This window comes from Gorilla gorilla, chromosome 5 (assembly GCF_029281585.2).
Source record: "Gorilla gorilla gorilla isolate KB3781 chromosome 5, NHGRI_mGorGor1-v2.1_pri, whole genome shotgun sequence".
NCBI classification, from domain to species: Eukaryota; Metazoa; Chordata; class Mammalia; order Primates; family Hominidae; genus Gorilla; species Gorilla gorilla.
Genome location: NC_073229.2, coordinates 50,228,342 through 50,255,888, shown reverse-complemented (window position 1 = coordinate 50,255,888; position 27,547 = coordinate 50,228,342). Strand labels below are relative to the sequence as shown.

General features: G+C 41.5%; 1 protein-coding gene and 1 pseudogene across 2 annotated transcripts in view; both read left to right on the top strand.

The window, feature by feature from the left end:
* The window catches only part of LOC115935014 (HLA class II histocompatibility antigen, DRB1 beta chain), a 185,863-nt gene that overhangs the window by 58,274 nt on the left and 100,042 nt on the right, over positions 1-27,547 (top strand). The window lies entirely within an intron of this gene.
* On the top strand, positions 1,806-18,755 carry LOC115935015 (HLA class II histocompatibility antigen, DRB1 beta chain; annotated as a pseudogene). Its single transcript, XR_010134175.1, has 8 exons — positions 1,806-1,940; positions 2,431-2,601; positions 5,767-5,881; positions 13,437-13,820; positions 16,064-16,344; positions 17,045-17,155; positions 17,618-17,641; positions 18,405-18,755. The product of XR_010134175.1 is annotated as an HLA class II histocompatibility antigen, DRB1 beta chain (transcript).

Genomic DNA, 27,547 nt, shown 5'->3' with positions numbered 1-27,547 from the left:
CCTCCAGACCCTGTTCCCCTGGCTTGTCTGGAAGACACTTTGGCTGTTTCTTCCAAAGCCAAACATACTCTACCACAAGATTCAGCAATTGCAATCCTAAATATTTGCCCAAATAAGTGGAAAACTTCTGTCCACACAAAAAAGTGTGCACCAATGTTTATAGCAGCTTTATTTATAATTGCCAAAAATTCAAAGCAACCAAGATGTCCTCCAGTAAGTGAGTGGATAAATTGTGGTAGATCCATACCATGGGTTGTTATTCAACATTAAAGAGAAATAAGCTATCAAGCTAGGAAAAGACATGGAGAAAACCTATATGCATATTGTTATGTGAAAGAAGCCAGTCTGAAAAAACTATACACCATATGATTACAACTATATAACATTCTGGAAAAGGCATAAATACAGTGACAGTAAATAGTGGTTTCCAGGGATTCAGGAGGAAGAGGAGTGCATGAGTAGGTGGAGCCTGGGACAATTTTAGGTGAGCGAAACTACTTCATAGGATAATTTTGTCACTGAAACACCAGGGGTTCAGTCTAAGTCTTGCACACAAGGGCTTCAGTCTGGGTCTTGCTGCTCACCACACAGAAAGCCAATCACTGAGATGACAATGAGTGTTGCCAAAGAAGAAGGCTTTAATCTTTAATCAGGTGGTGCAGCTGAGGAGATGGGAGACCAGTGTCAAATCCATCTCTGTGACTGACTAAAATTGGGAGTTTATCTAGCAGGGAAAAATTTACCTATGTATGAGAAAACAGGAACTAGGGTGGGGTAAGGGAACAATCATAACGAATGGGGAACCTGGAGTCTCATTGACTAGATGAGACGATCTGGTGAGTTCCAGTTCTTTGATACTTTTTGAGAGGCCTGGGAGAATATTTTTTTGGAAAGGAACTCAAATAAAACAAATGTAAGTTTCAAGCTTTAAGACCAGAAGTGTCCATTTCTATGTTTATTTAAAAAAAAAAAACTGCCTATGGGACTCTTGGGTCAGTTCCACTAAATGGTGGATATATGACATAATGTATTTATCAGAACCCATAGAACTGTATAATAAGAATGATCCCTAATTTCACTATGGATCTCAGTTAACTACAAGTATCAGTATTGCTTCATCAGTGGTAACAAGTATACCACACCGACGCAGGATGTTAAGAATAGGAGAAATTAAGCAGAGGGCTGCTTTAGGGAAGAAGGGCTCCATGAACTTTCTCTGCAATTTTTCTGTCCACTTAAAACTACTTTTAAAAAATGGTCTTGTTACATGGAATGATATGGATTTATTTTTGCTTTTTCATTCCACGTTTGTCTGCATTTGACTACATTCTCTATTGCTCATCTACAACCTGTTTGTGTTACAGCTTTTTTAGCCTCATCATTAGGCAGATCCCAGGTTCCTGTCCTGCGTCCAGGAAGAATGAGGTACGCAGACAAGTAGAGGGTTAGCAGGACAAAGAGGAGCTTTATTAAGCAATAGAACAGCTCAGAGAGCCACAGTGGGCAGCTCCTCTCCACTGCCAGGTTGCCCCGACATCTGTTCAGCTATCAACAGAGAGGGTGGCTCCTCTCTGCAGCTGATTGTCCTGTCCTCTCCTCAGTTCTCAGCAGAGAGGAGACCCTGGTGAGGGCAGCTTCACTCTGCAGCTGAGAGGAGACCCTGGGGAGGGTAACCCCTCTCCTCAGCAGCTCATCCCTCATGTCCCTGGCCTCTCTCTCTGCTCTCTCCATCCTCTCTTCAACTCTGCCTGAGCCCAGGGCTTTTACAGGCCTCAGAAGGGAGAAAGTGGGCACCATGGATGGCCATGGGGCAGGCCCAGAAAATGCACAAGTTCCCACTCGTGTCAGCAGGACTGGCAGCCCAGCCCACAGCCTTCAGACCCTCCCTGGCCAGAAGGAGGGGCTTCACTGGGGACTTGCCCCCTTCTGCCCAGGAGACTGTTTGCCTCCCAGCGCCATCCATGGCACCTAGGCTGCTCATGGCAAGGGGCCTGTAGGCCAGCACCAGTTGCCCTCAGCCCATCTTCCCTCGGCTTCCCCGTGGCTGAGGTGGCAGGAGGCTGGTGTGTCAACTTTGCCCTGAGCATGCACACGCCCGCCTAGGCTGTAACAGCACTGGGGCTTGGCCCCAACTCCACTCTGAGATCAGAGCAGGCACCCAGGAGCCTGGAGAGGCCAGGTGAGAGGCCAGGCAGTGGGAGCAGACACCTGCAAGCCTGCAGGGACAGGAGGTGCTTCACGTCCTTGAGAGCGTGGAGTGCAGAGAGGCCTGGATCTTGCTGCATGGAGGGCAGGATTCCTACTCAATCCTTGGAGTCTGCAGGTAGCCCCTGTCACACCTTCTTACAGCCTGGGGTGGGCAGCTCCCCTTACCTGTGCCCATGCCAGCATCTGGGGCAAGGATGATGTGTCTGCAAGTTCTTCCCCTAGCACTCAGAAGTGCCTGGGGTTCCCCCTTGCCTGGATGGGGTGGTGGAGCAGATCACGCCCAAGCCTGGCCGTCGGGAAAATCAAGCTTGGTGGCCATCCCGGGGACACCGCTCTGGGCCACCTCAGGCAGAACCTCCTCCTGAGGCGCAGGAACTGGGCTTCCTCAGGAGGGTGAGACAGTGACCATGCCGCTGGCTGGGTCCCCAAAGCGAGGCCACTCCCACTTCCCAAACCAGGCCCAACAAGCCTGGCCCCAGCTCCATGCACTCCCCACAGCTGCAGGGTGAGAGCAGCAAAGCAGGAGTGGGAGGCTCCTGGCCTGGGGGCGGTCCCGCCAGCTGCTCAAGGGTTGGGGCAGCACAGTCAGCTGCCTCAGGGACGTGAGGCACAGGGGACATGGGGCACAGGGGTTCCACCATGGCCACTGCTCCCGCAGTCGTTCCTGCCACCATCGCTTGCAACTTCCCGCTGCAGTCGGCCACTCTGGACAGCTCACCACTGCCAGCATCACCACCCTTTTATCCTAAAATACTAAGCTGAACCTTAGCCAGATTTCCTAGATTACCATCATCTCAATTAGTTTCTTTTTTCACAGTTTGTTCCTTCTTTTCTTTTCTTTTTTTTCTTTCTTTTCCTTTTTTTTTCTTTCTTTCTTTTCCTTTTTTTTTTTCTTTTTTTTTTTTTTTACAGGGTCTGCCATCTGCCACCCAGGCTGGAATGCAGTGGCATGATCTTGGGTCACTGCAGCGTGGACCTTCCAGGTTCAAGCAATCCACCCACCTCCCGAGTAGCTGGGATTAAATTAGCTTCTAAGTAAATTATTATTTTCTGTTGACCAAATTAAATGTGATATTCTGGTTGCAATTTCACAAATTCCCATAGTACTGAATTATTATTGTGGTATAGAGACATAGTTTATTCTCAAATCCAGGGACAGTAGTGACTTTTTCCCATGAAATTTTGAACTTTTTATATTAATAGAAGTATGTTTTTCCAAAGTAAGTGAGGCACTTTTTTTCTTCTATTTTGAGATGATCAAATTTACTACTTTATGATGAGAAATCTGCAATAATAATTCTGAGCAATAGTTTATATTTGGGAATTTTGAGGTCACTGTTACCTTTAATAAGAAGGAGACTTCTCAGGAGCTATGGGTGTCATCACATAAGATAAATGTAAATGTTGTCATTTCCAGAGGAGGGTAAGGATGATAATGAGGTGATTCTTCTGAAGGAACTAGAATTGCTACATAGTATCTTCCTCAAATCGTATACTGCTGCCATTCATTAACATAAGTAGCCATATTGCTATGTGCATCCATAAATTATAGGAATATAAATAATTTTAATACATAGGACATTATTCTCAGAAATAGGATGTGAAGGATTATGATATAGTGGCTGAGCCTGAGGGATATATAATTTGGTTCAATCTATAGTGTACCATTTACTAGCTTTGTATCTTTGCAAAAGTTGTTTCATCTCCATTGTTTTATTCTCTCTACCTGTAAGCATGGAAAAGGTGTTTATTTTAGTGAGTTGATGTGAGAATGAAATAAAAATATGAAGTATAAAAAGCACGTAGTGCAATTCTGAGTATAAAGTAAAATGCTCATTTTTACGGCAGCAAGATGAGAATCCTGCCCCTGGAAACACTAAGGCCTATAATGAATGAGTGCCTATGTGGTAGCATGTGAATTAATGCAGAACGCTATAAGTATAGTTGTACTTTGAAGTCCATTCTGAATCTTAGATGTTACATTTATATTAATAAAAAGCATAATAATTATCTAAATGTGTATAGTATGTTTAATATTATATGGTTACATCAACTGATGTAATTCATAGTTTTCCCTAGTGTTCTCTTTCCTGAACATTCTAAAATGTATTAGTTAGCAAAGTCGTCTTATATCTTCCCTTATGATAAAACAAGAGAAACATAATAGTAAAGTGCTATAGCCTCAATCAAATGAGGAAATCATAATGGGAACCAGGAATGAGGGATTGAACACTCTTCATATAAAATATTCATTATTTTAAAACAGAATTGTGACCAGGCATGATGGCTCACGCCAGTAACCCCAGCAGTTTGGGGTTACGCTGCTGGTGTAGAACACGAGGTCAGGAGATCGAGACCATCCTGGCTAACACGGTGAAACCCCATCTCCACTAAAAACACACAAAAAATTAGCCAAGCGTGGAGGCACGTGCCTGTAGTCAGAATTACTCGGGAGGCTGTGGCAGGAGAATTGTTTGAACCGAGGAGGCGGAGGTTGCAGTGAGCCAAGATCATGCCACTGCACTCCAGCCAGGGCAACAGAGCGAGGCTCTGTCTCAAAAAAGAAGAAAAAAAAAAGAGTTGTTCTGTGAACGGCTGACTTTGAGAGTCTTTGATCGATCTCTTAGACCCACGAATACCTGGATTGCACACTTGACCTTATCACATTGTTAGGGTAAGTGCTGTACAAAGGCACCTTCAGACCCTCCATTGCACATAGGTGGCCCCTGTTAGCCCATTCCTGTGTGTGTTCTGGAGGTGCCGCTAAACCTGGGGGCAGCATCAGGAGACACACTTGAAAAAGATATTTTTACTCAGATTAAATTATTAACAAACTGTCAATTTCCTTTAACTTATTAAAGACATCACTACCTGGAAATAGGTACAGATTACACTCTCTAGTCAATAGCTGTCATTCTGTCATATTATCAGATACCTGGGGCTGCCGCTCCTTGAGGCGTCTAGAGAATCACAGAATTTTCCAGTATTAAAAGACCTGAAAGATCACAGTGCCTTCATTTCAACTGTGAGACATGAAGTAATTTTCCCAAATCTATGACATTAAGATATGGTGCAATAACGACAAGATTAAAGGACTCCGGATTTACAACCATGTTCCCTCCGTCTCCTTTACTCTTAAACACACTCACACACTCACTTCTGCAACAGTTCTCTTGTCAAGTGGGAAATGAATGCTCTTACAAGGCTCATACTTGTGAACACATCACTGACCAGCACAGAGCTGGCTCACAATAGCTCCCCAATTAAAGTGTTTTACATGCAACTGGTTCAAACCTTTCAAGTACTAAATTAAAACAATCCTTTAAAGAATGAAATTATTTCAGAAGAGGACCTTCATACAGCATCTCTGACCAGCAACTGATGATGCTATTGAACTCAGATGCTGATTGGTTCTCCGACACGAGATTACCCAATCCAGGAGCAAGGAAATCAGTAACTTCCTCCCTATAATTTGGAATGTGGGTGGAGAGGGGTCATAGTTCTCCCTGAGTGAGACTTGCCTGCTCCTCTGGCCCCTTGTCCTGTCCTCTTCTCCAGCATGGTGTGTCTGAAGCTCCCTGGAGGCTCCAGCTTGGCAGCGTTGACAGTGACACTGATGGTGCTGAGCTCCCGACTGGCTTTCGCTGGGGACACCCGACGTTAAGTGCACATTGTGGGTGCTGAGCTACTATGGGGTGGGGGAATATAGGGAGTTGTGTTAACATTGTGCCCAGGCCATGTCCCTTAAGAAATTGTGAGGTTTTCTTCAGAGATTGCTCATCTTTATCAAGGGATCGCAAATTATTTCCTCCACAAAAGGAGCTTGGCTACTTGCCCTCTCCATGAGACTTGTGTAAGGGGCCTCCATACAGGTCATTTCTTCTCAAATCTCCACCAATAAAACCTTTGCATCACATGTCCTCAGGGTCTTTAGAGGATTTGGATATAAGGATGCTAAAATAAATTCCCCATACAGCACTTCGCTTTATTATGTTGACTTATGTCAGACAAAAGGAGGTTTTTACTGAAAATTTTGTGGGAGTCAAGGGAATTCAAAGGGTCTCTCCTAGACGATCCTGGGTTATGTCCTCCACAGGACCTGTGGTGTTGGCCCCTCTTCCTCATATGTGAGGATGGACCCAGTGGCCTCCCTAGTATCTCCTTTCTTTTCTTTCTGAACTCCAATGTTTATAAAGCCTGTATCCCTGTAGTGTATGTAGGTTGTCTGACAGAAGTTATACTCAGTGCTCTTTCTTTCTTATGGGGAAAAATCCCTGGAACTGAAGCTGAGATCGTTAGTACTTGGAGTCACCTTACAGATACAGAGCACTTATGAGGTATTCTTTGGTGCCTAAAGAACTTAAGGCATCCTCTGAAAAACTGGCCCAGCTTCGTGTTTATTATGAATCTTTTTAACCTTTCTACACTTGTTTCTCCTATATCTCCTACATGCTCTAACTAGACATGACAGAAGAGATTTAACTAATGTAGTATAAATTATATGAAATTCTATTTTTGTAAGTCAAAAATAATCAAATATCAGAAATTTAATAATGTTCAAACTATACACTGTGTGGGGTTACCGAGACAATGTGGACATTGTTCACATCTCATAGGGCTGAAAGTCAATGGGCAAGTCCTGGAAACTCATTGTCTTACTGTGGTCTTGTCCTCAATTACATAGGTTCACCCATCATGCCCTCAGCTTTCCTTAATTAGCCATGTCTGCTTACCTCTTCCTCCCATTTCTCTCTATTTTTCCCCAACTATGTTGTCATCATTTCCAGAAATCTCTAAAGCTTGCACAGATCCTTAGCACTATGAGATCCATTGAAACAGATAATATTTTTCTCTTTGAGATAGGGCCTGCCTCTGTCACCCAGGCTGTAGCTCAGTGGTGCGATCGAGGCTCACTGCAACCTCTGCCTCCCATGCTCAAGCAATCCTCCCTCCTCAGCCTCCAGAGTAGCTGGGAATACAGGCAGGCAACCATGCCCAGCTAATTTTTGCAATTTTGGTAGAGAGGAGATTTTGCCATATTGCCCAGGCTGGTCTTAAACTGCTGAACTCAAGCAATCCTCCTGCCTTAGCCTCCCAACATGCTAGGATTATAGATGTGAGCCACTGTGCCCAGGCAAAAGAGATGACTCTTAATAAAAAGATTTCCTTTTTCTTAAATCACTGTTTCTTTATCCATGAATTCTTCTTCCAACTAGAAGGAGGAGAAAGAAGTTTGCCTGTATTTCTCACCGGGAGGAGAAGGGGTCTAGTGTGACATCAAAATGAAAGAGTGCTGGAACTTGAGCCCCTTCCTGCTTTCCAGGATCCCCACAGTGATCAGTTCCCATACCCTGGTTTATTTGTGTAAACCACACTTATTTTTCTCAGCAGCTACTGTGTACTGGGCTCCATTCTAGGTTCAAATCATTCTATTTGATTAAGATAGAGAGGGTCCCGACTCTCAAGGAAGTTACAAGAGTAGAGGAGACAGACACTAGCCCAATAAGCATTCAACAAAGAAGATAATGTTAGAGAGTCATAGTGCACTGAAGAAAAGACATCAGATGTGTGTTGAAAGAGAGAAATGGATTCACCTACTTTAGTTTGTATGTGTAGGGAGCTCTACCTGAGAAAGTGATATTCAGCTGAGACAACAAAATAAGTAGACAGTCATGAAGATCTAACGGACGAAAGTTTCAGGGAGACCGAATCGAGGGAAAGCACTGGTGTGGGAAATTATGTGGAGGGAGAGAAAGAAGGCTAGAAGGGCTGACATATAGAAAGCAAGGAAATGGAGAGGCAGAAGATGAGGTAGGACACAGACAGGAAGTCAGGAGCCTCATCATTATAGGCTCTGATGTCCACTGTAAAAAATTTGAATTTTATTTTATTTTTATTTATTTTTAAATTTTATTTCTTTATTTATTTTGAGATGGAGTTTCATTCTTGTTGCTCAGGCTGGAGTGCCATGGCGCAATCTCCGCTCACTGCAAACTCCACCACCCGGGTTCAAGTGATTCTCCTGCCTCAGCTTCCCAAGTAACTGGGATTACAGGCACCCACCACCATACCTGGCTAATTTTTTTGTATTTTTAGTATAGATGGGGTATCACCATGTTGACCAGGCTGGTCTTGAACTCCTGACCTCAGATAATCTGTCTGCCTTGGCCTCCCAAAGTGCTGGGATTACAGGCATGAGCCACTGCGCCCGGACTGAATTTTATTTAAATAGATATGAGAAGCTGCTGTATGGTTACAAGGAGAGTCAATTTATATTCAACTTTTGTGTGTGTGTGTGATGGAGTCTCACTCTGTTGCCCAGGCTAGATTGCAGTGGCACAATCTCGGCTCACTGCAACCTCCGCCTCCCGGGTTCAAGAAATTATCCTGCCTCAGCCTCCTGAGTAGCTGGGACCACAGGTGCATGCCACCACAGTCGGCTACTTTTGGTATTTTTAGTAGGGATGGGGTTTCACCGTGTTAGCCAAGATGGTCTCGATCTCCTGACCTTGTGATCCGCCCGCCTCGGCCTCCCAAAGTGCTGGGATTACAGGCATGAGCCACTGCGCCCAGCTTATATTCAATTATTAAAATTAATTCTAGCTACTCTGTGGGGATTGGATTGTTGGGGTTCACCAGTGGTTAGGAAGACTATTTAGGATCACAGCAGGGAATTCTTCAGGGAAAACAGGCTTGTGGCTTCATGGAGTGCATTAGTGATAAAGACGGTGAAAAAGATCAAGTGGACAGACTTGGCATGTATTTTTGCTTAGCTTGTTAATGAACTACTGTAAAGGGAGTGGAACAATCAAGTTTATTCCTGAGGATTTTGTTTTGACAAATAAGTTGGTGGTAGTTTTGTTTATTGAGATAGGAAAAACTATGGGAGGAAATGATTTGAAGTGGGTGGTTGGAAATAAAAGTTTTGTTTAAATTTGAGATGATTTATTGACATTTATGTAGAGCAATCAGAAGGTCGGTGGCATTTAAGAGACTCATGGTGAGGCTAGGGCTTCAGATATTTATGCTGGCGGCATCAATATGTGCAGTGTGTTAAATTCTAGGGAGTGGAAGAGGATACATAGGGAGATGGATTGTGCGGAGAAAAAAGAAGAGGGCACAGGCCAGCAAAGGGGGCTGAGACAGAGCCCAGGGATGTTGGAGAAAAACCAAGAGAACATAATGCGTGTAAGTCAAGGAAAATATATTTTTTTCAGGGAGAAGGGAGAGGCCAATTGTGGTGAGTACCAATAAGCTAAGGGGGAAGTGAGAACTTGACAGAGAAGCAAGTGCTGGGTTTGGTGGAGTTGATATTTGCAGTCAATGGAGTATCCAGGGAGGAAACTGGATTGGACCATTTGAAGAGTGAGTAGAAGTGAGGACGAGGTTAAGGTTGACTGTTTTGAGTAGAACTTCGGGAAGGACTGTGCTCTGGGTTCAGGGAGCCCGCTGAATCTAAAGGAAAAGGCTAAAGAAGCTAAAGAGACGGAGGAGGACCTGTGAACAAGAGATGCTCAGTCATTAGCAAGGAAATACTGGAGAGCCCCTGTGTGCAGTGGTGACTACTCATGCAAAAGGTCACACAGCCAATATTTAACACAGCCAGTATTTCACACAGCCAATATTTATTAGTGACATAGAATATACCAGTTATTACTCTAGGTCATGAGAATGGTGATAAATAAAATGAATCCGCTCGCCATCAGTATATGCCATGTAACATTTTGCAGTGACTGTGTACCAGGCCTGTGAATTTCTGTATGCAATTTCAATAATGATCCTGCTGTATCTGTGGTGTTTAAAAACATATACATCTCTGGAATCTAAAATTGAGAGGTTATAAGTAAAACCCAGTATTAGAAATTTAGTGCTGGAAATCAGATTGCAGTTTAAATCTGAGCATATAGAAAGTCCCTTTCTTCTATGTCAGCAGATGCCTTTTATGTGAGGTTTAGGTATACTACATTATTAGACATAAACCAGTGTTTCTGCCCTATGTTTTCAGAATGACGGTTCTTTATGAAACTCATAGAAGAACAGAAGACAATTGCAAAATCATGATGAAGATACTAATTGCTTTAGAATTAAGGAATACAAAAAATAATGTGAGCTACAGCTATAGGGATCATAAAAGTGAAAATGGGAATGTATTTGAGTGTTTATTATGTGATCAGTGCTAAGAAGAGTCATCATTTAATTTGACACTTAACAGTAATCCTGTGAGGATTATGCAATTATTAAATGCATTTGATACATTACAAAAAGGCTTATGGTTGGTAAAAATTGACCCAAGGTCACCTTTTTATTCAGATTTTCTGATTGTAGAGTTTGAGAGTTTTTCCATCATTAGTGAGTAGTGACTATATTGTGTCTGAATTATTGACAGAATTTCTGATATTCATATATACCAGGTTGTTTCTTCGAGTGGGGACAGAGATGCAAGGGCTGCTAATTCCAATGTATAGGAGAAACTTTTAATCATTTTGCATTTATCATTTTAAAAGTTCAGTATGTCTATAATGGTCATGTGTTGAAGAACACAAGGAAGTATTAAATCACTCCTTCTTCTGAGGTTTGACTGGCAAATTGGGCAAGAGTTACCAAATAAAATACATGTTCCTAGTTAAATCTGAATTTCAGATACACGACCATAATTTATTGGAAATCCAAATTTAATTGGGCACCCTCTGGTTTTATTTGCCAAATCTGTCAACCCTAAGTGGGACACATGGACATGGATTACAGTGCTAGCCATGCAAGCCACAGTGACAGCAACTTTACACATGTTTACATTTTAACTTTCTCTCTGTAAGAAAGTGCTTAGATAATTTAGGGATAAAAAGATAGCCATTGTTTGATCCAGGGTGGACACCTCTCTGCCATCATTTCTAAAGGGCAAAGGGAGATTTCTGCAGGTCTTGCTCACAGTCTGGGGACCTGCTCATGTTTTGAAACTGTCTGTATCAGAATGTCATTTTCTTGGTTTCTCCCTTTCTGAGGGGACTTGACTACAAAACCAAGAGTCCTGCCTCTGGCCAAGGCTGGAAATGTGATGCCTGCTAGTATAGTTGGGAGTGGGAGACTGAGAGAAATGAGTTAGTTGGGACATTTAACGGGAATAAAATAGCTGTGGTTGTGATTCATTACTATAGATAATTAGTGGACCAGTGGCGGAGAAATTAAGAAAGAAGATGATGTGAACGATAAATGATATGATTAGTGACTGCTTGGTAAGGCAAGGAAATCATTAAATCTTGGTTCTCACCAAGTTCATTTTCTGAAAAGATAGCACTGCACTGGGACCAGAATTCTACAAAACATTCTTTTTACATAGGACCAAGATTTTCAAGAAATATTTTTCAATACAATTCTCAGCTGCTCCATAACTAATAGTAGCTTGTTCAACACAGATTTTTTCAGATGGTTCACACCTGTAGTTCTTACCCAGGGATAGTTCACCACCCCTCCCTTCCCTCCCATCATCCTTGGGGAACAGTGACAATGTTTGGAACAATTTTTGGTTGTCACAACAGGGGTTTCTTCTGATATTTAATGAGTAGAAGCCAGGAACACTGCTAGAGAACCTACAATGTTCAGAACAGCCTCCGCCATCAACAAAGAATTATCTGGTCCAAAATGTCAATAGTGCTGAGGCTGAGAGCACTGGTTCACACTGTGCTCTTTCTGAAAATTCTACACTCACATCTGTTATACACTCACCACACAGTTCAGTTTTTTATAGTTTATTTTTGCTTGTTCCATTATAAAAAATTAGACAGTTGCATAAATTCAACCACATTCTTGTTGAATCCATTTAGTCAATGCAAGCTTAATATTTTCATATTTAGTTTTTGCCTTATGCAATATTTTTCAACATTTTCGTGAGTTGTTGGTCATCACCATCTCTATTAACTTTCAACAACTTGCTCTTGTAAGTCACAAATAGTGATGCTGCTGAAATTATTTCTCACTAACATGCCTCAGATTTCTGTAGTGATTCTACATTTTATATTATTCACAATGTAAAATGCTTCTATGTACTCATTTCACTTTTACCCAAGGATTATTTTTAAGTTATTTTTGTCGTTTTCACACTTCAAACATAAAGACAAAAACATCAAAAATATATACTGTGTTTTACATATGTGTCTATTTTCACACATATATGTATGTATGTTTATATGTATGGAAACTACAGAAGCACATGTCGCCAATAAGAGCTCTGAGACACCTTTGACCACTTACCCTTATCAGATGAGATTTGCCAAATGAGTTGTGGAAACAAGTTTTTTAAACTGAATTTCTGAGCTTTGTGAATTTAGAAATGCAAAGGAAAGTTTGTGGACATTTACAGGGATCATGGTTTTATTGTCCTTTCAACTCTTCGATACTTTACCATTGTCTTACTATAAATCCAAAATCCTAACGCCACCCACGAGGCTTTCAATACCTGGCTTTTGTGATTTCTCCAGGCTAATCTTTTACCCTCCTTCCCCTCAGCCTCTCTGCTTTAGTGAACTTTCTCCTAGTTTTTTGAAGAAGTTCATCAATTCAAGCTTTTGTACATGGGATTTCCTAAACCTGAAATGTGCCTCCCGTTTTTTCCAAACAGACACGGGCTCCACTCTGCCCCCTGGCTCACACCTGCTTAACCTGTCAAGTCACATCTGAACTGTCACTCTTCAGAGGGTCCTTCTCTGGCACCCTAATGTAATTGAGATCATCCTATTATTCTCTGTTCTAGAACGCCACACTTCCGACATTTCTCATTCCTGTCTAAGCTCTTGTGTGTTTGGTTTTTGGCCATCGCTTTCACTGCTCTTTAAGCTCCCCCAGCGGAGTGGAGAGGTCTGTTTTCCCTTGTTTGGATTCCTAGAGGCAGCGCAGGCCAGACACAAGGTCATCACTAAGAAAGTGTTCACAGGATGAACGCGGTGGGTGCTGTTTAAGGAACCGGTAAACATGTGGGATGACAGAAGGAGCAGAGAGTGTTTTTGGGGTGGAGGCTCCCAGGAGGAGGCGGCGCGGGCAGCGGTGCTGGGCGGATCCTCCTCCAGCTCCTGCTTGGAGGTCTCCAGAACAAGCTGGAGGCAGGGAGGGGGTCCCAAAAGCCTGGGGATGAGAAAGGGTTTTCCCGCATAGTCCCCCAGGCCCCCGTTCGCCTCAGGAAAACGGAGGATGAGCTCCTGGGCTGCAGGTGGTGGGCGTTGCGGGTGGGGCCGGTTAAGGTTCCCAGTGCCCGCACCCCGCCCAGGGGGCCCCGGATGGCGGCGTCGCTGTCAGTGTCTTCTCAGGAGGCCTCCTGTGTGACCGGAGCATTCGTGTCCCCACAGCACGTTTCTTGGAGCTGCTTAAGTCTGAGTGTCATTTCTTCAATGGGACGGAGCGGGTGCGGTTCCTTGAGAGATACATCCATAACCAAGAGGAGTTCGTGCGCTTCGACAGCGACGTGGGGGAGTTCCGGGCGGTGACGGAGCTGGGGCGGCCTGATGCCGAGTACTGGAACAGCCAGAAGGACATCCTGGAAGACGAGCGGGCCTCGGTGGACACCTATTGGAGATACAACTACGGGATTGTGGAGAGCTTCACAGTGCAGCGGCGAGGGGAGCATGGCGGGGGGCGGGGCCCGAGTCCCTGTGAGCTGGGAATCTGAGTGTGTGTGTGTGTGTGTGTGTGTGTGTGTGTGTGTGTGAGAGAGAGAGACAGAGAGAGAGAGAGCGCCATCTGTGAGCATTTAGAATCCTCTCTATCCTGAGCAAGGAGTTCTGAGGGCACAGGTGTGTGTGTAGAGTGTGAATTTGTCTGTGTGTCTGTTGTGGGAGGGGAGGCAGGAGGGGGCTCCTTCTTATCCTTGGAGGCCTCTGTGAGGGGGGGGGGTGATAAGGGAGGTGGGTGTAGGGGGCTGGAGAGAGAGAAGACCTTGATTGTCTCGGGTCCTTAGAGATGCAGGGAAGGGAAATGTAAGGGGTGTATGGTTGGGGTGAAGGTTTAGGGGAGGAGAGCTGAGGGGTAAGGAAGGTTTGGGATAATGTGAGGAGGCCAGTTCCAGACTGTCCCTGGCACACACCCTTCATGCAGTCTCTGAAATAAAAGTGCGTGCTGTTTGTTTGTAAAAGCATTAGATTAATTTCTACGGGAATTGAGCAGAGCTCTGAGGCACCTCTGAAGCTTCCTTAGCTCTAAATTTCCTGCTAGATTTTTGTGTTTTTTTTAGTGTGTATATTGTTACATAGTAGAAATGACTGTGAAACTAACTTTTTGAATTTAAGTTTTAACACAGTTACTATTTTATTATAACGCTATTAGTTTTCTAGTAGTTACATATTATTCTTTTGTATATAATAGTTGTGACACAACTTACCTCACTTTCCCCTTTGTTGACCTTTATTATGACATTCACCAAAAGTTGAAAATGCATGTTTCTGGTTAATTTTTACTTTATATTTTTTTCATTTGTAATTCTGTTCAATTATTTGGACCTATTTATTGGCCAGTTATAATTACTGCTCTAAGAATTCCCTATCGTATTTGGTAGGTAATGGACATTGATCTACTGTCTAATATCTCGAGGGCTTAGTATTTTTCTCAGTGACTTTGTGGGTTCATTGTACTGTAAGATTATTAACACTATATTGATATTTGATTCAGCATTTGCTCCAGTTTGTGGTTTGTACGTTGATTTTGAACATTATTTTCCATGTTAAGAATTTGAACATTTCTATTTGATAAAATATATTGCAAAATTGTTTTAATGATTTATGATCTATCTTAAATCTACCATTTTGTGGTATTGTTGTCTCTAGGTTTCTCCTTACTTCTAAAAAAAATAGTTGTATTTATTGAGAGTACGCTAGTGTTGGGGATTTTCCTGGGCATAAGCACCCCAAGTAACGAGTCCCAGACCCTGCCTTAATCCAAATGTGATTCTGGAAAGAAAAATCATTTTATAATCACAGGCCTAATAATAATTATGCTTGTGTTGCACAGGAGATGCACTCATCGGCTAAATGTAAATATAAGAACTTTCAAAACTGAAATTATGTTCCCTAATCCTTCTCTCTGCTTTAGGACTCATGCTTTTCTAGGAACGTAAAAATTTGGAGAATCATTTCTGTGTGTCCCATCTTCCCAGGGACACAGCCATTTTTGTGGTGTTCTAAGGTGTGAGCGCATGGCAGTAGTATTCCTAAAAATTCATACTCGGTTTCCTCATGTACCCAACTCTGTCCCTTTATCTATCCACATTGCTTTAAATCATATTTTTCTGTCACGGGGTACAAGGATGATAAATAGGTGCCAAGTGGAGCACCCAAGTGTGATGAGCCCTCTCACAGTGGAATGGAGTGAGAAGCTTTCTGACCTCATAAATTGAAGGCTATCTTCAGTCATTGTTTTATGTATTTTAAGCAAATTAATCCTCATATAACCCCAAGAGGTAAATTAGTATAATTATCCTTCATTGTAGGTGACAAAGTTGAGACACAGAAGAATCAAAAAACTCTTCCAGGATCAACCAGTAAAAGGCAGACCTTGGATTTGAACCAGGCAACCTGGCTCAGATATCAGTTTCAGTTACTACACTCTACTTTCAAAGATTTGTGAACACTTTGACAATGCATGCCAATTTCAAGCTATGAAGAAACAAACACAATTTTTCACAATATCTCTCAAATCTAATGAGTCCTCACTATCAAGATTAAATTCCAGGCTGATGACACTGTAAGGCCACATGGCCAGCTGTGCTGGAGGCCTGGTCAAGGTCAGAGCCTGGGTTTGCAGAGAAGCAGACAAACAGCTCTACAAGGAGACTTACTCTGTCTCCGTGACTCATTCCTTCTACCTTTTTTTCTCCTAGTCCACCCTAAGGTGACTGTGTATCCTTCAAAGACCCAGCCCCTGCAGCACCACAACCTCCTGGTCTGCTCTGTGAATGGTTTCTATCCAGGCAGCATTGAAGTCAGGTGGTTCCGGAATGGACAGGAAGAGAAGACTAGGTGGTGTCCACAGGCCTGATCCAGAATGGAGACTGGACCTTCCAGACCCTGGTGATGCTGGAAACAGTTCCTCGGAGTGGAGAGGTTTACACCTGCCAAGTGGAGCACCCAAGTGTGACGATCCCTCTCACAGTGGAATGGAGTGAGCAGCTTTCTGACTTCATAAATTTTTCACCCACCAAGAAGGGGACTGTGCTAATCCCTGAGTGTCAGGTTTCTCCTCTCCCACATCCTATTTTCATTTGCTCCATGTTCTCATCTCCATCAGCACAGGTCACTGGGGATAGCCCTGTAACCGTTTCTGGAAACACCTGTACCCCCTGCGGAATCAGTCATGCCTGCCAGGCAGGAGAGGCTGTCCCTCTTTGAACCTCCCCATGATAGCACATGTCAGCGTCACCCACTCTCCCGAGGCTCCAGGCCCTGTGTCTGGGTCTGAGACTGAGTTTCTGGTGCTGTTGATCTGAGTTATTTGTTGTGATCTGGGAAGAGGAGAAGTGTAGGGGCCTACCTGATATGAGAAGAGTCCAATCTCAGCTCTGCCTTTTATTAGCTCTGTCACTCTAGACAAACTACTTAGCCTCACTGAGTCTCAGGCTTTCTGTGGATCAGATGTTGAACTCATGCCTTACATCAAGGCTGTAATATTTGAATGAGTTTGATGTCTGAACCTTGTAACTGTTCAGTGTAATTTGAAATCGTTTTTTTCTCCCGAAATGGCTAGTTATTTTAGTTCTTGTGGGGCAGCCTTCTTCCCCATTTTCGAAGCTCTGAATCTTAGAGTCTCAATTAAAGAGGTTCAATTTGGAATAAACATCACTAAACCTGGCTTCCTCTCTCAGAAGCACGGTCTGAATCTGCACAGAGCAAGATGCTGAGTGGAGTCGGGGGCTTTGTGCTGGGCCTGCTCTTCCTTGGGGCCGGGCTGTTCATCTACTTCAGGAATCAGAAAGGTGAGGAGCCTTTGGTAGCTGGGCCTTTCCATAGGCTTTTCTGCAGGAGGAAATAGAGCTTTGCTGAGGTTAGTTCCCAGTATATGAGTGGCCCTGAATAAAGCCTTTCTTTCTCCAAATGGCTCTAATGTCCTGCTAAGCCAGAAATCATCAGTGCATGGTTACTATGTGAAAGCATAATAGCTTGTGGCCTGCAGAGACAAGAGGAAGGTTAACAAGTAGGGGTCCTTTGAGATCCTGGAGCAAATTAAGGAAGAGCCACTAAGGTTAATGCAATTACACTGGATCCTGCGACAAACACTTTACACTTCATGGGTCTGTTTCTGCTCCTCTCTGCCCTGGCTGGTGTGGGTTGTGGTGTTAGAGAAATCTCAGGTGGGAGATCTGGGGCTGGGACGTTGTGTTGGAGGAAAAATTTGCTTCCATATCTTTTAAGTGTATATCTTTTCCTCTTTTTCCCAGGACACTCTAGACTTCCGCCAACAGGTAATATCTTTTAATCCTCCTTTAGATACAGATAACAGTTTCCCTAGTGAGCGGTGAAGCCAGCTGGACTTCTGGGTCGGGTGGGGACTTGGAGAACTTTTCTGTCTCACAAGAGGTTTGTAAAATGCATCAATCAGTGCTCTGTAAAAAAACACACCAATTGGCGCTCTGTGGCAAGCTAGATGTTTGTAAAATGGACCAATCAGCACTCTGTAAAATGGACCAATCAGCACTCTGTAAAATGGACCAATCAGCAGGACATGGGTGGGGAGAAATAAGGGAATAAAAGTTGGCCACCTCCCAGCTAGCAGCGGCAACCCGCTGAGGTCCCCTTCCATGCTGTGGAAGCTTTGTTCTTTCACTCTTCTCAATAAATCTTGCTGCTGCTCACTCTTTGGATCCGTGCCACCTTTAAGAGCTGTAACACCACAAAAGTCGGAGGCTTCATTCTTGAAGTCAGCGAGACCAAGAACCCACCAGGTGGAACAAACTCCAGACACACTAGAATGATGGTAGAGGTGATAAGGCATGAGACAGAAGTAATAGGAAAGACTTTGGGTCCAAATTTCTGATCAGGCAATTTATACCAAAACTCCTCCTCTCTACTTAGAAAAGGCCTGTGCTCTGCAGGAGTATTGGCTCTGGGAGACTCAGGAACTTGGCTTTCTTCTTCCTGCAGTGCTCTCATCTGAGTCCTTGAAAGCGGAAAAGAAACTGTTAGTAGAGCCGGGTTGAAAACAACACTCTTCTCTGTCTTTTGCAGGACTCTGAGCTGAAGTGCAGATTAACCACATTCAAGGAAGAACCTTCTGCCCCAGCTTTGCAGGATGAAAAGCTTTCCCGCCTAGCTGTTATTCTTCCACAAGAGAGGGCTTTCTCAGGACCTGGTTGCTACTGGTTCAGCAACTGCAGAAAATGTCCTCCCTTGTGGCTTCCTCAGCTCCTGCCCTTGGCCTGAAGTCCCAGCATTGATGGCAGTGTCTCATCTTCAAGTTTCGTGCTCCCCTTTGTGTAAACCCTATGGCCTCCCGTGCATCTCTACTCACCCTGTACCACAAACACATTACATTATTAAATGTTTCTCAAAGATGGAGTTAAATATCATCTGGTCCATTTGGCTCTAAAGTCAAAAAATGAAAAGAAAAGAAAAAGGGAAGATTATTTCCTAATAGAATAATGATTTTCATGTATATGTCATGAGTGCGTGAGGTAATGCATATGTTAAATAGCTTGCTTTAGACATTCCACACTATAGGCATATATCAAAACTTCATGCTGTACAACATAAATATACAATTTTTACTCGTGAATTAAAAAAGTAATCCTAACGTTTAAAAAGGCAATGCATAAAAACTGAGAACAGACTATAACAACTGAAACAAACTGGGCAAACATGAGATGAGAAACCAGCCAGCAAGTCAATCAGAACTCTTTCTTCCCCCCGTCTACAATATTTTGTATTTATAACTGTAAATTAGTGTATAGTGTTTCACTCCAGAGACTTCAATAATATAGTGTTATCAAAGGACTTGTACAGATTTCAGAGAAAGACACATTTAGAAGACGGAAGATTCTCCATTATGTTCTATCTGAGAGTCAGTATGAAATGTTAAATCTAAAAGTACATAATTCAGAGGTCTATTTCAAAGTAATAATCATTTAAGCATAATTTCTCCACTGTCAGAGATGATTGTTATTTTATTTTCAATCAAAAGTTTTTATGCATGTCTTATTTTTAGTTGTATGTTACTTGTACATACGTAGAAGTACAAGTACATACAAATCCTGTGAGTATAAATCCTATAGAAATATATTAAGCTGATAATTATGTCTTTTCTGTTTGATCACAGAGTTGCAACAAATAGGCATCATTTCCTAAGTTGAGGAAATGATTTTCTCATTTTATATGAGACTTATGGTGTGGAATTACAAGGTAGAACCAAAATGTGTGGAATGAATATTTCAAGGAAGATGCGTTCTGCTGCTAATAGCAGGAACTTAACATCTAGTGGGCTTTATTTTTCTTTAACCCATTATCTCACATAGCTGATAGATCCAAGGCTGAGCATGTTCAGGGTTGCTCAACTCAGCAGGCCAGTGGCATCACCAGCGATCCCGGAACTTCATAGCTCATCTCTCTGTCACACACAGTATGTCAGCTTTTCTGAGATGGTAGGGTGACCCATGCAGCAGCTTTAGGTCTGTTATTCTTTCACAACAACTCCCAAAGGCAGGAAAAGGATACTCCATTCTCCTGTGTGCCTTTATAAGGAACAACTAAACTGTTTCCAGAGTGTTCCCAGTACCCACTTTCTCATACATTGGAATGACCATGGGATCACACGGGCTCAGACAAGCCAGAATTCAACGTTTGCAGAGTGGGCCTGATGTACATGGGAAGAAAAGGAGCAAAATCATATATTTTAAAAAATAAAGAAATGGTGGATGGAGTAGCAGAAATTGATTTCAGGGTAGGGAAATGATACATTGTGGTACTATCAGGTTGTAAGTATTTGAGTTAACATCCACATGAAGGCATATAGATTCCTGATAGGCACCCTCAATTCAGGATTTTGGGTCTATATATATATATATATATATATATATATACACACACACACACACACACACATATGTATATATATGTATGTATATATGTATATATATGTGTATATACACATATATATATACAAACACATAGTTATTAAATGTCAGGCATTAACTCAATTACAATAAAACAAAAAAGCAAGCACACAGGATTGTTTTTAGAACTCAATTAAGTATGCTGACATGTTATTTTATGAGGTGAGTATATTTTCCAGGGAAATTATTGAAAAAAAGTAGAATAAGGAATGACTAGCTCTATAAGGCGCTAAAGCACACCATACATTCACTTCTAAAAACGCATTTGTTACTGATTTTTTTAAATTAAATATGTTAGTAGAACAGAGTCTAGAATTAGAAACAGAAAGAGTTGATATTTAGTTTCAGTTTTTGTAAGTTGTATTCCAAACTCATTTCTTTCACTAAATAGATCCTGGATAAATAAAACTTGAAACATAAAGAGAAAATATAAAATTACCAAGACAAGTTATTTCTAATACTATCATCGTTATTATAATTATGTTTGAAGACAAATAGACTTTCTTAACCCTTATGTGTTGCTGGTGGGAGCGTATGATTTTACAATTACCTGGTAATTTGGCAATTTCTTAAAAAGTTTAACATATGTTTGCCTTATGACCCAGCAATCTCATTCCTTGGAATCTACCTAAGAGGCATAAAAACATATGTCCTCACAAAGATATGTGCTCAAAGGTTCAGAACAGCCTTAGCCATAGTAGGCCAAAACTGAAAACATTCCAAATATCCTTCAACTAGTAAATAGATAAACAAAATTCTACTACATCCAGGCAAGGCAATATCATTCAACAATAAAAGGGGACAAAAATAGACTCATCTGGCAGGGGAGATACCACGAACATGAGGGTAGTTTTCCCAGGGCAAGTTTCAACCCTTGCACTGAGGATGGTGAGAGATTACTTAATGGATACAATGCATGTGATTGGGGTGATGGATACTGTGGAAACACCGACTTCACCACTGTGCAATCTATGCAAGTAACAAAACTATACTTGTACCTTATAAATTTATGCAAATGGAAAAAGACAACATGAATAAAAAGGAATGAAAAGAAGAGAAACAAAATGATGATACATACTACAAAACTTGTGAACGTCAATAGTGTTAACTAAGTGAAGGAAATTGGACACAAAAGATTACATGTCATATGATTTCATTTACTTGAAATATCTAGAAAAAGTAAATTTATAGACACAAAAAGCAGATCATTGGGTGCCTAGGGTTTGGGGTCTCAGTGGGACTTAACTATAAATAGAGAAATTTTGGACATGACAGAAATGTTCTAAAACTGGATTGTTGTAATAATTGCACAAATCTATTAATTTACTCAAATCATTCAATTTTATATATATGATTAGTAAATTTTGTAGTATGTAAATTATGCTTTAGTAAACCTGTTAAAATAGTTCTTTTTTAAAAAATAAGACTTTGTAAGCAAGATAAAATCCAGAAGACACAAATGAAAAAATATTTGAAGAAAATTACGATTTCTTTTCATGAAGACAATAACAAAATCAAAAGAAGTATATGACGCTCAGGAAAAACTTTGATCACATAAGGCAGACAATGGGCTTTCTTATGAAAAATTGTTAACTAGTCCATAAATAAATTCATGGAAATGCCATAGATAATTGGGCAAAGGATATAGACTCACTATAGAAGAGAATATTCTAATAGCCGATAAATATAAATATTTGCTCAAACTCACCAATGAACAGAAAAATCCAAATTCAAACAGCAATGTAATAAACTATTTCTCCCACTCCAAAATGGGCAAGTACAATAGTTTGTTTTAAAATCAAGAATTTAGAAGATTCTAAGGGAATAGACTCTCTCATATTATTAGGATTTTGAGTTATGGCAGCATAGTGGTATTTATCAAAACTCAAATTACAATTGTCACATGCTTGAAGAAAGCAACAAAAATCCCATTCCAAACACCTGTCTTAAAGAACAATCCTACATGAGCCCAAGAAGATATAAAACTGGTTGTTTGTTGAGCCACGGTTTGGAATAACAAAAACATTTCCAAATTCAAAAAGAAAAATTGATTAATTTGTCTTGATTATAAAAATTTTGTACATCCTAAAAACTATGCAGTATGTGAAGTGACAGCACACTGCAGGATGACATTTGGTGCTGTGTGGGGCACTGTGAGCATATATTGGTGTAACCCTGTGAGTAGTTGGGATAATACAGTATTTCCACTCTAGGTTGTTACAGTCTCTATAAATTCATCCTCATATGCCCGTGATGACATATAAAAAATGTAACAGGGGAGAAAAGAAACATTCTCTACATTTAGATAGAAGAAAGGCAAACTGTGGAATAGCCATAGAAAGGAATAACATTCAGGGCTTTAAGTAAATTATGTAGGACTATCAACATGGATTGGAAAAAAATCATAAACCATAATATCAGTTAGGAGGTGGGAAATTATAAGAATTGTCACTGTTACTATAAGAGCAAAAAGATATATAGACTAAACTAAATGGATAAACTGGAAAATAATCCTATATTTTTAAAATTTTAACCAGCCATGGATCAAAAAGTATAAAAATTCCAAATTCCAGAGATGAACGAATTCCACTTAGGTGAGCAGGGACAAGTGTCCTCTCTTATTCTTTGGTCCATCTACTGAATCTTAACATGGGTGGAAAATTGAGCCTGGCTGAGAAAGGGACATTGTGAGGGAGTAAGGACAAACCAGCTGAGTTGTAAATGGCCCCGTGGGCTTGTGTGATACACTACAATCTATAGAGGCCCTCTGAATAATATATATCTACTTTACCCTGCCAGCTGATTCTCCTTCCAGAACTTTTTCTGATTTCATGCTGCTGCTATGGGAACTAGGGAGGTAGACAGAAGACAACAAACATCTCTATAGCTTTGTGCAAACAAAGATCAGGAAGGAAATCAAGATAGGAACAATATTTTCAACCATCTTGACTTAGTTGGCATTTATAATTGACATATAAATCGACAACATCTGATAACTACAGAATATTTACTTTTTTACATTGCAGAAAGATTATCCATAAAATAGAACAAATACTATGACTATAAAACTAGTCTCAATTAGTTTCATAAGAATAAAATCATACAGAGTATATTCTCTGAACACAATCTTATCAAATTACAAATTAGTAAGATTGAGAAAACTGCCCAAATTTTTGGAAGTAAAATAATACATTTATAAATAATCTGTGGCTTGTCAAAGAGGAAATCAGAAGGAAATTAGAAAATAATTTTAAATAAAATAATACTAACGTGAATTTTTAAAATTTTCAAGATGCAACCAAGGCAATCCTTAGAGAAAAAATTTAGTTTTAAATGCCTGTATTATAAAAGGATAAATATATAAAAATCAAAGGTGTAAACTTTTAACTTAATAATAAAAAAAGTAAATTTAAGTTGAAAAAAGTAGAAGAAAAATGCAAAGAGATGAGGAAATCGATAACATTATTTTCTTGGTTTTGTCTTCTATTTATTTATGATAGAGCATAATTGTGTTAGTCCATTTGTACATTGCCAGAAAGAAATACCTGAGGCTGGGTAATTCATAAAGAAAAGAGGTTTCACTGGCTCAGGGTTCTGCAGGCTGTACAGGAGGTGTGGTGCTTGCAATTGCTTCTGGTGAGGGCCTCAGGAAGCTAACAATTATGGGGGAAGGAAAGGGGAGGCCGGGTATCACATGGTGAGAGCAGGAGCACAGAGAAAGTGAGGAAGAGTCTCACTTCTTTAAACAACCAGATCTCATGTGAACTGAGTGAGAACTCACTCATTACAGCTAGAATGGCACCAAGCCATTGATGAAGAATCTGCCTCCTGACCAAAATACCTCTCACCAGGCCTCACCTCCAACAATGGAGGTTACATTTTAACATGAGAGCTGGAGGGGACAAACATCCAAACTATATCAATAACATAATTGGTTTAATGTATACTGACTTTGTAATCAGCAACATTACTTAAATTTACTTATTAAATCTATGAGCTTGTCTATTGTTTTTATTTTCTAAGTACCTGATTATGTCAAGAGTAAATAATGACCATTTTACCTGGATGCAATTATTATCTGTTTGATATATTTTTCTTGCCATTATCATTGCCTAACTCCTCTAGTACTCCAGATATGAAGGAGACAGTTTTAAATATTTCACTGCTGAGACTAATGTGTGCGATTGGGTAGCTATCATTTCTCAGATTGAGAAATATCTTTTTAAAACAAGTTTGGAAACAGATTTTTTAAAAATTAAGGCAAAGTGCTGAATTCTGTCAAATCATATTTCATGACTATCCAGGTGATTGCATATGTACTCCCCTTCCTTCAGTTAATGTAGTGAATCACACTAATTGATTCTCAAATGCTTACATAACCTTGCATTTCAGGAATAAACTCCACTTGGTCATGATGTAGTAGCCATCTTTTATTTCACTGAATTCACTTGGCTAAATTTTCTTAAGAACTTGGCTCATAAGAGTTATTGGTCTCTTAATTCCTATTTGTTGTAGAGTTCCCTTCAGGTCTTGAAGTAAAGTTTACACAGATCTCATCAAACATAACTGCAAGTGCTTTTCCTTTTCTCAAATATGTTTGAAGTTTGTATAAAGTTAGTGTTGTTTGTTCCTTAAATATTTTAAAATAGTTACTGAAGCTAGATGAACCTGGGGTTTTGTCTTGGGAAAGCATTATAGAATGGACTTACTTTCTCTATGACATGTGGAACTCTTCCTATTTTATGTTATTTGTCAGCTTCAGTACATTGTACATTTTGAATAGTTTATTCGTTACATGCACAGTACATTGTACATTTTGAATAATTTATTTATTACATGCACATTTATTTTTGTAAAGTTGTTCATAATATTTAGTATTATTTCATGCTGATAAATCCGTAAGACTATAACAAAAGGTATGAAATCTCTGTCACCGGAGACTTAGAGGGAGATGACAAATGGGTGATGCACAAAGAGTGTTTGAAGAAAGATTTACTATTTTCCAAATTTGGACAAAAACTTAAATGTAAAAATTCAAGAGTCTGTGCAAACCCAAACGAAAATAAACCTGAAGAAATTTATGCCAAAAAAAAAATCTCAAAAGCAACAAGAGAGAAATGACATCTCATGCACAGGAGAAAATAAATTAAATGACAGTGGATTGCTCAATAGAAATTATGCAGACCAGACAGAAGTGGCACAAGATATTTTAATGGCTGAAAGGAATGTCAACCTAGAATGTATATCCAGTAAAAACATTATTATAAAATCTTCTATCATGACATTCTTTGTTTTCCTTTCTTTTTTTGTTTTTTAGATAGTCTTGCTCTGTCACCCAGGCTGGAGGGCAGTGGTGTGACCATGGCTCACTGCAGCCTCTGCCTCCCAGGCTCATGTGATCCTCACACCTCAGCCTCCTGAGTAGCTGGGATTGTGGACACACAACACCACGCCTGGCTAATTTTTTGTATTTTTGGCAGAGACAGGGTTTTGCCATGTTGCCCAGGCTAGTCTCGAATTCCTGAGCTCATGGGATCTGCCTGCCTTGGCCTTCCAAAGTGCTGGGATTACAGGTATGAGCCACCGTGCCTGGCCATGACACACTTACAGGAAGGAAAATCAAGAGAATTTCATGCTAGCAGACTTATGTTAAAACAAGGGCTAAAGGAAGTGCTTTAACTGGAATAGAAGTGATAATGGAAGAAATCTTGGACAATTGGGAAAAAAGTAAACAATAAATGAGTAAAAATATGGTTAGATACAACAGACTTCTTCAGTTTTGTAAATTAATTTGATGGTTGAGGGAAAAATTACAACATTGACAGATGTGGTTTTTGATGCAAGTAGAGAAAATAAAAAATATATATTACACATGCAGAAGTGGAAAAGGATATAAAGGAGGTAAAGTTTCTACACTTTAGTCAAATTGGTAAAATGTCAGCACCAGTAGACTATAAGTTATGTTAATAGACAGATAGATCACAAAAACTATACAATGAGATACACCAAAAAATGATTGATTTAAAAATGGAATTCTAAAAATTGCTTAAGCAACACATTGGAACATAGGAAAAGAAACCAGAGAAGAAAAAACCAAAGGAAACAAAAAAGAAAACAAAAAGCAGATGGCAGTCATAAGAGCTCACATATTAATAATTGCATTACATGTAAATTGTGTAAAAAGACAAATGCCAGAGTGAAAAACAAAGACTCTTCGACATGCTCCCTATAAGAAACTTACTGCAAATATTACATGCCCATCTTCCCTTGGCTTCCCTGTGACTGAGGTGGCAAAAGGCTGGTGTGTCAACACTGCCCTGAGTGTGCACACACCCAGCCAGTGTGACAGCACTGGGGCTTTGCCCCAACTCCACTCTGAGATCAGAGTGGGCACCTGGGACCCGAGTGAGGCCAAGGGAAAGGCCAGAAAGTGGGAGCAGACACCTCCAAGCCTGCATGGACACGGGGGCCTTTTCAGCCTCGAGGGCGTGGAGTGTAGAGAGGCCTGGATCCTGCTGCCTGAGGGAAGGGCCGGGAGGGCGGGGCTTCCAACCCATTCCCTGGAGCCTGCAGGTATCCCCTGTCACACCTTCTGGCAGCCTGGGGTGGGCAGCTCCCCCCGCTGGGCCCAGGCTGGCATGTGGGGCAAGGGTGATGTCTCTGCAAGTTATTCTGCTAGCACTCAGGGTGCCCGGGCTCCCTCTTGCCTGGATGGGGCAGGGGAGGCACCCTGTGGAACCTCACAGCCCGGGCCTGGCTGTCAGGAGCATCAGGCTCAGTCACCATCCACGGGGACAAAACCCTGGGCGGCCTCAGGCAGAGCCTCTTCCTGAGGTGCAGGAACTGGGCGCCCTCGGCAGGGTGGGACAGTGGCCTTGCCGCTAGCCGGGTCCTCAAAGTGAGGCCACTCCCACGTCCCACCCCGGGCCACTGAAGGGTGGCCCCAGCTCCATGCCCTCCCCACAACTGCAGGGTGAGAGCAGCAACGCAGGAGTGTTGAAGGCTCTGGGCCTGGGGGCAGTCCTGCTGGCTGCTCAAGAGTGGGGTCAGTGCAGTCAGCTGCCTCAGTGACGCGAGGCACAGGGCACATGGGGCACAAGGATCCCACCACGGCCACTGCTCCCTCAGCGGCTCCTGCCGCCACCGCTTGCGACTTCCCGCTGCAGCCGGCCACTCTGGACAGCTCGCCACTGCCGGCATCACCACCCTTTTATCCTGAAATACTAACGTGAACCCTTAGCTGGCTTTCCTAGATTACTATCA